General features: G+C 38.4%; 1 pseudogene; it reads right to left on the reverse strand.

The window, feature by feature from the left end:
• Positions 1-7,439: 7,439 nt before the first annotated feature.
• Positions 7,440-7,627, reverse strand: LOC114007541 (uncharacterized; annotated as a pseudogene).
• Positions 7,628-10,822: the final 3,195 nt, after the last annotated feature.

Raw genomic sequence — 10,822 nt, forward strand, 5'->3', positions numbered from 1 at the left:
ATGTGGCTATTGCATATGTGTGTACAGAACGTAAATAAATGGCCAGCCACTGATGTGTGGTTAAGGCATCTGAGTCCCACATGACCAACTGTGCAGTTTGAGTCCTGGACCTGGTGGCTTGAGAAACATACCAGGCATGAGTGCGTGTGTGCCCAAAATGTCATGAGGAGAATAGAAAAGGGATTGTGGCATGACTATCCCTGGGTGGGGGGGGGCAGGGGTGATTTCTCACCCTCTCACTGTGTCTGTCTGTCTCTTTCTCTCCAGTTAGTACACACACCCGAAGGCAAAAATCTCTAACAAATCTTTTAAGAAAATTTTTAGTTATCATCCTACCATGTGATCCAGTCAGTCCAATTTTAAGTATTTATCCAAAAGGGTGAAAAAAATGGTCATATACTGGCATGTACATGAATGTTAGTGGAATCTTTGTATTAGCCTAAAACTGAAAGCATCCTGTGTCAGTATGTAAATAAATAAACAAATTGCGGTATATCCACACAACAGAATATTGGGAATTCCACAGGGCAATTAAAAAGAATGATCTGTATATGTAACAGCACAGGTGAATCTAAAAATAATTCTACTAGTGAAAGATGTCAGTCAAAAGAACCTATGTGCTATACATATTATATAATTCCACTCAAACAAAATGCTCAAAAAATAAACTCCTTTTTATTTTGAGAAAATTTTGAGAGAAAGTGAGAAATCACATCCTGAGAGGATTGCCACACTGCAATTCTTTCTCCTCCATTCTCATCTCAGGATCTTAGGCACACGCGCTTGGTGTGAATTTTAAGCCTGGGATTCAAGATATGGGCGACTACATGGGAGTCCAATGACATAGCCATTACATCATCTGCTTGTTTCTATAGGCTTCTTTAAAGTGAGAAAGAGAGGGAATCAGCAGTTAGCGTAATGGCTATGTCGCTGGACTCCCACGTAGTCGACCGCGATTCGCGTCCCGGACCCGGTGGCTTAAAACTCACGCCGGGTGCGTGTGCGTGCGTGCCCAAGATCCCAAGAGGAGAATGGAGGAGAAGGGATTGCGGCGTGACCATCCCCCCTGGGGGGTGATTTCTCGCTTTCTGTCTCTATGTCTCTCTCTGTCTGTCTGGCGAGCGCACGCGCCCTACAGTGAAAATCTCTCCAAAAAAAAAAAATCTATAGTATTTCCATATACAATCAACAAGCAGACAGAGACAGAACTGAAGAAAATAATCCCATTTACCATAGCCACAAGTAATATGAGATACTTAGGAATAAAACTAACCAAGGAAATCAAAGATTTCTATAAGAAAAACTATGATAACCTTATAAAGGAAATCAAAAAGTACACAAAAAAGTGTAAGGACATCTCATGTTCCTGGATTGGAAGAATTAATATAATCAAAATGGCAATCCTACCCAAATTAATCTACATATTTAATGCAATCCATATAAAATTATGATATTCTTCACAGATCTAGAAAAGACAATCATAGAATTTGTCTGGAATTATAAAAGACCACATATTGCCAAAGCCATTCTGTGCAAGAAGAGTGGAATAGGTGACTATCCCTGGGTGGGGGGGGGCAGGGGTGATTTCTCACCCTCTCACTGTGTCTGTCTGTCTCTTTCTCTCCAGTTAGTACACACACCCGAAGGCAAAAATCTCTAACAAATCTTTTAAGAAAATTTTTAGTTATCATCCTACCATGTGATCCAGTCAGTCCAATTTTAAGTATTTATCCAAAAGGGTGAAAAAAATGGTCATATACTGGCATGTACATGAATGTTAGTGGAATCTTTGTATTAGCCTAAAACTGAAAGCATCCTGTGTCAGTATGTAAATAAATAAACAAATTGCGGTATATCCACACAACAGAATATTGGGAATTCCACAGGGCAATTAAAAAGAATGATCTGTATATGTAACAGCACAGGTGAATCTAAAAATAATTCTACTAGTGAAAGATGTCAGTCAAAAGAACCTATGTGCTATACATATTATATAATTCCACTCAAACAAAATGCTCAAAAAATAAACTCCTTTTTATTTTGAGAAAATTTTGAGAGAAAGTGAGAAATCACATCCTGAGAGGATTGCCACACTGCAATTCTTTCTCCTCCATTCTCATCTCAGGATCTTAGGCACACGCGCTTGGTGTGAATTTTAAGCCTGGGATTCAAGATATGGGCGACTACATGGGAGTCCAATGACATAGCCATTACATCATCTGCTTGTTTCTATAGGCTTCTTTAAAGTGAGAAAGAGAGGGAATCAGCAGTTAGCGTAATGGCTATGTCGCTGGACTCCCACGTAGTCGACCGCGATTCGCGTCCCGGACCCGGTGGCTTAAAACTCACGCCGGGTGCGTGTGCGTGCGTGCCCAAGATCCCAAGAGGAGAATGGAGGAGAAGGGATTGCGGCGTGACCATCCCCCCTGGGGGGTGATTTCTCGCTTTCTGTCTCTGATGTCTCTCTCTGTCTGTCTGGCGAGCGCACGCACCCTATAGTGAAAATCTCTCAAAAAAAAACAAAGTGAGAAAGAGAGTAGATCATTTTTACTTGAAGATCGGGCAGGGTGGAAAGAAAAGATGGCAAAGGAACAGGAGGAAAATTTTCAAGATGATATGCATGATCAAAGTCTAAATTTGTATGTCTTCATGGATCAATACACATGTCAAACTTACTTAATTCTATTTTAATTATATGAAGTTTATTATATGCCCATTTCTAACAAGTTGTGTACAAATGTTTTGCACAGCTTTATTATACATTCATATACATTATACATACTTAATACATATTTATTATTATATTATACATACACAAAATAAATCTATTATATATACTTGCATAAAATAAAGTACAACTCAACAATAAAAATATTCTATATGTAATAATATATGCTATACACTGAATAATTTCATTTTTAGGCCATTCTAGAAAAGGCAGAAGCATTGAGACAGAAAAAAGGCAGTGGTTTCTAGGAATGGAGATGAATCTAGCTCAGTTACAGAGAGGCGTCAATGAATTCTTGAGGGTGATAAAATATTCTCTTTTCCTAGTAGTGTTTACATAATTGTATATATTTGACAAGATTAATAGAACTGTGCTTCTAAAAATGTTGAATTTTACCTATATTAATTTTACTTCAGTAAAATATGTATGAAGATGTATTCTAAGTAGGTTAAAGTGTTGTCTTTCTTATCCCTTCAATTGACTGTGTTCATATTATGCTGAGTGCAAGCCACATGGCTTAAAGGTTTAAGACGTAAGTATTCTAAATATGTGTTCTTACCTTTTTCCCATGTTAATGCCCTTCTCTTACAGAAAATGATTTTGTTGTGCTACACTGGTTTCAGACACGCTGTGGTATTATATTGCATCTATTAATAAAATATTGCATTATAGTTCTTTCTAATAGTAAAGAATTAAGAGAAGAAAAATGTTTTCAAATATGGAAGATTTTCACCACATGACTTATTTATGTACTTAATTAATTGATTAAGCATGCACATTCTCCGGAGAAGTATTTCTCAACAGTTTTCTTAACCCCAATTCTCACTTCATAGAAATTTCCTTAAGCTGTGCATTTTATAATTTGTATGATGAGGCCAGTGGTACATTTTCATGTTTCCCAGACATAAAATGATATTCGAGCATCATATGTATGCTATTTATCAAATACGTCTTTCTCTACCTTATTTCTGCCCAGGATTTTTGCCATTCTTTTTTTTTTTCTTTCTCCCTGTCCTCTTTAGCAACCTTGGCCGTAACATCGGGACATTAAGCTGCCACGCTGTGGCTGCAGCTTCTCTCCCACCTCTCAGGGCCACAGCTCAGCCTCCCTTGTCCTGGCCATCCACACCTGATATCCCTTCCGACGAAGGGATATCTCTTGGACATTTTGCTAATACAAATAAAGGATAGATTTCTACAATTTCATTTTTTCTACCTGGAAGCCTTTGAAATATCTATTTTCGTTATTAGAGGTGAAATTTAAACAAAACAAAACCCCCACAAAGTTCAAGCACTTGAACCCCATTCTCCTTGCTATACTTTGTTCAAGGAAAGCAGCATGCTTGCTGAGGCCTGTTTCTTCTAGTCGATACTTGTAAACCTTCATACTACGTTTGTAAGAAGCTGCAAAGAAAAGAAAAACAAATAGCCACAGAAACACAACTGCCTTGCCTGCTTTTGAAGAAAATTGCTTTCCCAGAATTTAATTTCATAAGCCCTATCTTGTGTAAATAAGCATTAACAACTGTGACGAGCTGAAGTAACGCCCCCCCCCAAAAAAAAATGTCCCAGTTCCCAGGACTTGGGACTATGTCTCTGATATGCTCTTCAGCGTGTTACAGGCTGGCATGGTAGTGGAATAGTCCAGCTCCCTGTCTCCTGTTGAGACAGAACTTGATTTTCACTCCATAGCTCCTCTGCAGTATCAGGCTGAGGCCAAGAATTTGCTTGAAATTTTATCTTTTCTTTCCCTCATTCTTATTCTGAGATAAGAATTCATTACCCTGGGCCAGCTGGTGGCATTGTGGTTAAGGTGGCTGGATACCACAAGACCAATTGAGCGGTTAAAGTCCTTGACCCACTGGCTTGAAAAACACACCAGGCACATGTATGTGCATGCCCCAAAATCCATGAGGAGAATAGAGGAGAAGGGATTACATCATGCCCCCACCCAAGAATGCTTTCTCACTCACTCTCCTCCTCTCTCTGTCTCTCTCCAGTGAGTGCATGTGCACTATATATATTTAAAAAATCCATTACCTTGATCTATAGAAAAAAATCTATTACTATTTTGTCTTGATATCACCTTTAATATATCATTTACACACTAATTCTTATCTCAGAACTGGTTTCTGGTGAACGTGATTTAAGATAACTGTCCAGTTTAATTCTACAGAATGCCCATGACCAAGGCATGCATCTCTAATACCCTTTATTTTATTTTTTCTTTAGGATTTATCACCTTCTCCTGTAGAATATGACTTACTTGGTTACTCATTTGTTACTTACCACCTGTGTCCTAAAACTAGTAAGTCTAATTAAAGCAGAGGCAGGGTCTGCTTTTTTTTCTATGACCCTACCCAGGCTTTCTTCTCTCCATTAATTTGAAAGTGTTACAAATTTCCTTGTAAGAGCAATGTTTATTGGTTAAATTAAAAAGTGGCCAGTTGAAGTGCCAATTACCTTGGAAGTTTCATAAATCAAATCACACCTTAAAAGGAAACTGACATCTCACTAATGCCAAAGCTTTGAAAATGTTACAAGTTGAAAACAGGCAGGGCATTTGGGAGAAAAAAACATAGATAAGCAATAGTTCTAGCCAGTCAGTGGTGCTGAGTCAAAAACCAACAGCCAAAAGTCTTTCACAGGATCACCACAATGACTGAATCATAAATCTGTCATTCTTGTTACTGTTCTTTGCCGAGCAAATTCCACTTATGAATAAGAAAGAAAACCTCTCTGTGCAACTGTCCTACCCAGAATACAGGAATTCTCTGATCTAAGAGTCGAGAGTAGTGTCTATCTGTGAGACTACTGCATGTCACATTCCTTTTTTCTTTCTCAGAAATGTTCGTTTGCCATTTCTAACTTTTCTGTGTATTTATCTCTTACAGTTGTAGGTGATATGAAAGTGGCTGTCAATCTTATTCATAGGTTTTTTTTCTCACATACTAGACTGTATTAGAGTCAGCTTGTAATGAATATTTTACCCTGTTTCTCGTGGACCTAGCTCCTGAAATCTATCTTATTCTAATTCATCACCTGCACACAGAAACAGACATTTGATACCTTTGATCTTCTCTTTTCTTTTCCTTTTATCTATGGCTGCTAAAAGTTATGTAGTATAGTTTGAAAGAATGATAGTGTGAATAAAATAATGTATAACTTGGCATTCTTGATTTCTACTTTTCCAACTGAATCATAAACCTTCACTAAGTGCTGAATTGATCTTATCTATTATTTGACTGGAAAAAGATTAATGTCTCAGGGCCAGCAGGTGGCCTGGTGGTTGAGGTGCTAGATTCCTACATAGCCAACCACAGTAAGAGTCCTGGACCTAATGGCTTGGAAATCGTGGTGTGTGTGTGTGTGTGTGTGTGTGTGTGTGTGTGCATGTGTGTGCGTGTGTGTTTGTGTGTGCGTGCATGTGTGTGTGTGTGTGTGCCCAAAATCCCAGGAGGAGAATGGATGAAAGGGATTAGGGTGTAGCCACCCCTGTAGGGGTGATTTCTCTCTCTCTCTCTGGTGAGTTCAAGTGCCCCATGGCAGAAACTTAAAAAGAAAAGATGAATGTCTCATTCCTTAGCCTTCCCACTCGTGAGTCCTAGATTTAAAAATTCTAAGTCACCAACCCCACATCAGTTGCATCATCTTTCTACAATTTTATGATTTGACTCATTCATTCACTTACTAAACAATAATGTATTGTATGCCCATTATTGTTAGGCATTTTTTAGGATCTAAACATATAGCAGAGAACAAATAAATAATAATCTTTATCTTTGTGTAGTTTATAATTTACTAAGCTTCAGAGACTATGCAAGTAGCCTTACTTGAGATGCCACAAACAATTAGATATTATATTAAGCAATGTGTTAGTCTTCATAAATAAAGACCAACACTAACCAAAATGAACACATGAAATGTAGTGCTTTCATTCATCATCTTTTATTACTATTTCCATATTCAAAATACCCTTACTTATTTGGAATATTTCAAAGAATGAAATAGCGTAGATTCTAGATTTTATGGAGATTTTATATTTTGTTGAGAGAGACATACATAAATTAAGGTTTAATAAAACTATAATAATCATTGGGACCAGCAGTTAGCGTAATGGCTATGTCGCTGGACTCCCAGGTAGTCGACCACGGTTCGCGGCCCGCACCCGGTGGCTTAAAACTCACGCCAGGCGTGTGTGCATGTGTGCCCAAGATCCCAAGAGGAGAATGGAAGAGAAGGGATTGGGGCATGACCATCCCCCCCAGAGGGTGATTTCTCGCTTTCTGTCTCTCTGTCTCTCTCTGTCTGTTTGGCGAGCGCACGTGCCCTATAGCAAACAAACAAACAAACAAACAGAAGTCTCAAAAAAAAACCCAAAAAACTATAATAATTATTAAAAGGTAATGTGGGGGAGTCAGCAGATGACATAGTAGTTGGGGCCCTAGATTCCCCTGTTGTCGACCTTGGTTCGAGTCCCAAACCCAGTGACTTGAAACTCAGGCTGGGCACGTGTATGTGCATACCCAAAATCCTGAGAGGAGATTGTAAGAGAAAGGGAAAAAATAGGGTGTTCAGGATAGATATGACTTAAAGAAGGTAAGGAATTTCAGCAGTCAAATATCTAAGGGCAGAGTGTTCTAGAAAATGGTATCAGCAAGAGCAAAGGCATTAAGATGGGTCATGAGTGATCTTTTAATCGCTCATTAATGGTCTTGTGGGCCATTCCAAAACCTTTAGTTTAAATCTGGGTAAAAGTGAGAAACACTGAAAGTCTTTGAGTACTGGAGTAAAATGGTCTGACTTATGTCATAACCATCACTCTGCTCTCTTTTCAATTAGCAATAATCGCGCCTCGGATAAACCTCATTGGCTACGATACTGCCACTGCGCAAAGCTACTCTGCTCTCTTTTGACAATAGAAGAAAAACATGCAAACAAAACCAAACCCAAGAAGGGTTACGGCAAAACCCGCATGAGAGATGATGGTGACTTGAACTGTTGGTGACAGTGGGCATGCTAAGAAGTAGCATATTTTTAAATATATTTTAAATACTGAGACAATATAATTTTTCAATAGACTAATTAGTGCTTAACAACTAGAAAAATAAGGTGACAATGGAAGAAAAACATGCAAACAAAACCAAACCCAAGAAGGGTTACGGCAAAACCCGCATGAGAGATGATGGTGACTTGAACTGTTGGTGACAGTGGGCATGCTAAGAAGTAGCATATTTTTAAATATATTTTAAATACTGAGACAATATAATTTTTCAATAGACTAATTAGTGCTTAACAACTAGAAAAATAAGGTTGACTTTAAGGTTTTTGACCTGAGCAACTGAGGAAATCTAAGTGTGGAGCTGACATCAACTGACGGGTAAAGTAGGTAAGGTAGTTTAGTTTTGGACTTGTTGAGTGTGAGTGGAAATGTCAATTAGACATCCATATGAAGAAGTAAAGAACGTAGATATTTGATTCCAGAATTGGAGCGCATTCTGAACTAAAGGTACACATTTTATTTTTTATTTTGTTTTATTTTTGTAAATGTCTTTTGCCTTAGGGCACATGCCCTCACCAGAGAGAAAGAGAAAGAGAAAGAGAAAGAGAAAGAGAAAGAGAAAGAGAAAGAGAAAGAGAAAGAGAAAGAGAAAGAGAAAGAGAAAGAGAAAGAGAAAGAGAAAGAGAAAGAGAAAGAGAAAGAGAAAGAGAGTAAAAGAAAAGTGAGAAATCACCCCCTAGGGACTGGCTATGCTGCAATCCCTTATCCTCCATTTTTCTCCCTGGATCTTGGACATAGACACACATGCAACCAGTGGGAGTTTCAAGCCACCGAGTCTGGGACTAGAACTGCAGTTTTCCATGTGAGAATCCAGTAACAGAATCATTATGCCATCTGCTGGGCCAGAGATACTCATTCTAAATCAGATTATAAAGTAATAAACACAATAGAGACACATGAATCAGAAAACTGTAATTACGATTGGCGATAATCTCACTGAAGAGATAACTAGAGTGAAAATTCTGAAATGTAATCTTTTATATTTTTTTCTTAATTTGCCAAAGGTCATGCATACTTGTCAGTTTGGGACAGAGAGACAGAGGGAAAGGGAGAAAGCACCCCACAATGGGGCATGGTCATGCCACAATCCCTTTTCCTCTGTTTCTCCACCCCGTTGAGATCTGAGATATTTATGCATAGTAGATGTTTTCTTCAATCCACTGGAGATGGGATTCAAATCATGTGCTTGGCCATGTGGGGTCAGTGCTTTAATGCCTAGGTCATGCAGCCAGCAGTCTTAATGGGCCAACATGTCTGACATCCATGCCTGAATTACTCCCTCCCTGGTCTCAAGACAAGAACACAATCTGGCTGGCCTAGGTTATCCGTTCATTCACAGATGCAAAAACTGGAGTATCTAGCAAAACCATACAGACTTAAAATGAAAAGGAACTGGTTCTTCAAAATAAAATAATAATTATTTTGAGGAAAATATGTGAGGGTAAAGGCTTAGATATTGGACAAATAAACCATATATCCAGAGACTGTGAAAAATGATCAGTTCCTTTAGGTTGAGATACAGATCTTTTTACACTATTGTCCCTGCCTACCTTGGCCTCTATGTGCCACTTCTTTTGAACAATTTATATTCCAACAACGTCAAATTATAATCTATTTTCTGACTTTCTATCAGAGCTCCCATTTTCTAGTCCTTTGTTCTGGTTGTTCTGTCTGAGATAATGTCCTTTGCCCTTCCCTCCAAGGAAACTTTCTCTCTCTCTCTTTTTTTCCTTCAGATTATGTTTTATTTTGTTGCATTGAGTGTGAGGGAGATAAAATGGCTTAATAAAAGTAATGCAATCAGCACAATCACTAACTTTCTGTTGTGTATATTATTTTACAGTATAAATGCATATTACTGAGAGATTTGATCCTTGACACAACAGGAACTTTCTCTTTTAGTGAGGAAAACCTCTTACTCAACAAAACCAGTCTCAGTCAAATTGTCCTTGTCTTTCAGGCAGAATTAGCTGCTGTTCTTTGCTGTCCTCAGAGACACCTTCTACAGTGGTCTGTTTGGGCCCTAATTATGTCTGGAAACTGTGTAGAGTCTTGCCTGTTTCACTGCAGATGGAACTTGAAGTTAAAAAATAAAACCTACCTTATTAAACCTGTGTCTCTAGTACTTAGTGTAATGTCTCTGTATATTGGATCTCAATAAATGTCACTGTAGTAATAACATTTCCAAAAAGGTGCAGAGCAAACACAATTTATGCAGATGGTAATAAAAGAGAATGCATTTGTGTGCATGTGTGTCTGTGTACAGTAATAGTAAGAGCGAATCGTTATGTGAAGCTAGAGAATGAAAGGCACCATCCTAAGCCTTTCATATTTATGAATCAATTGTGTTTCACAACTACTCTATGAAATAAGTATTGATATTATTCTTTCCATTTACAAGGCAAATATCGGTGGCACAGATGGGGTAAGCAACTTGCTCAGATCCACACGCCTATCACCTAGTTGTTACAGCCTCTGATGTCGGGTCATGGAAGCACACATATTTCTCTTTGGGGAGATTGGGTCTATACCGGCCCTTCAATGAAGGAGCACTGGCTAATTTCTACTAAAGAACATCAATCAACAACAAACAAATTCAGGTTGACTTTGCTGACTTTATAACTTGGTTTTGAAGATCTGTTCAAATCATTGGTTGACAACAAGGACTCTCAAGTTCCCTCCATAAGTGTTCTCATTTGAAAATGTGGAGGCCAGGAATACATACAGTAAGTATAACCTAAATCACTGTCTTGAAATTGGTGCCCAGGGGATAGCTGGGAAACATTTCACCACCAAGCAATTCACTGCCTTCTCTGGGTGTTTAAAAGAAAGGATAGAAATGAATACACTGGACACAGCGTTAGCCCTGTTGGTAATTTTCTCACCTATGGCAAGTCTAAGAAAGTAAATGAAATTGAAAGAGCTCTGTGTAAACAGTGCGTCCGCGATCCACTGAAATGAGCTGAAGCCCATGTCGTGTTAGCTTTGTGTTTTGGACAGCTTTAGCAGAAACTGGTTGTATGACTATTGAG

Source organism: Tupaia chinensis, unplaced genomic scaffold, assembly GCF_000334495.1.
Source record: "Tupaia chinensis unplaced genomic scaffold, TupChi_1.0 Scaffold000196_1, whole genome shotgun sequence".
In the NCBI taxonomy this organism is placed as follows: Eukaryota; Metazoa; Chordata; class Mammalia; order Scandentia; family Tupaiidae; genus Tupaia; species Tupaia belangeri.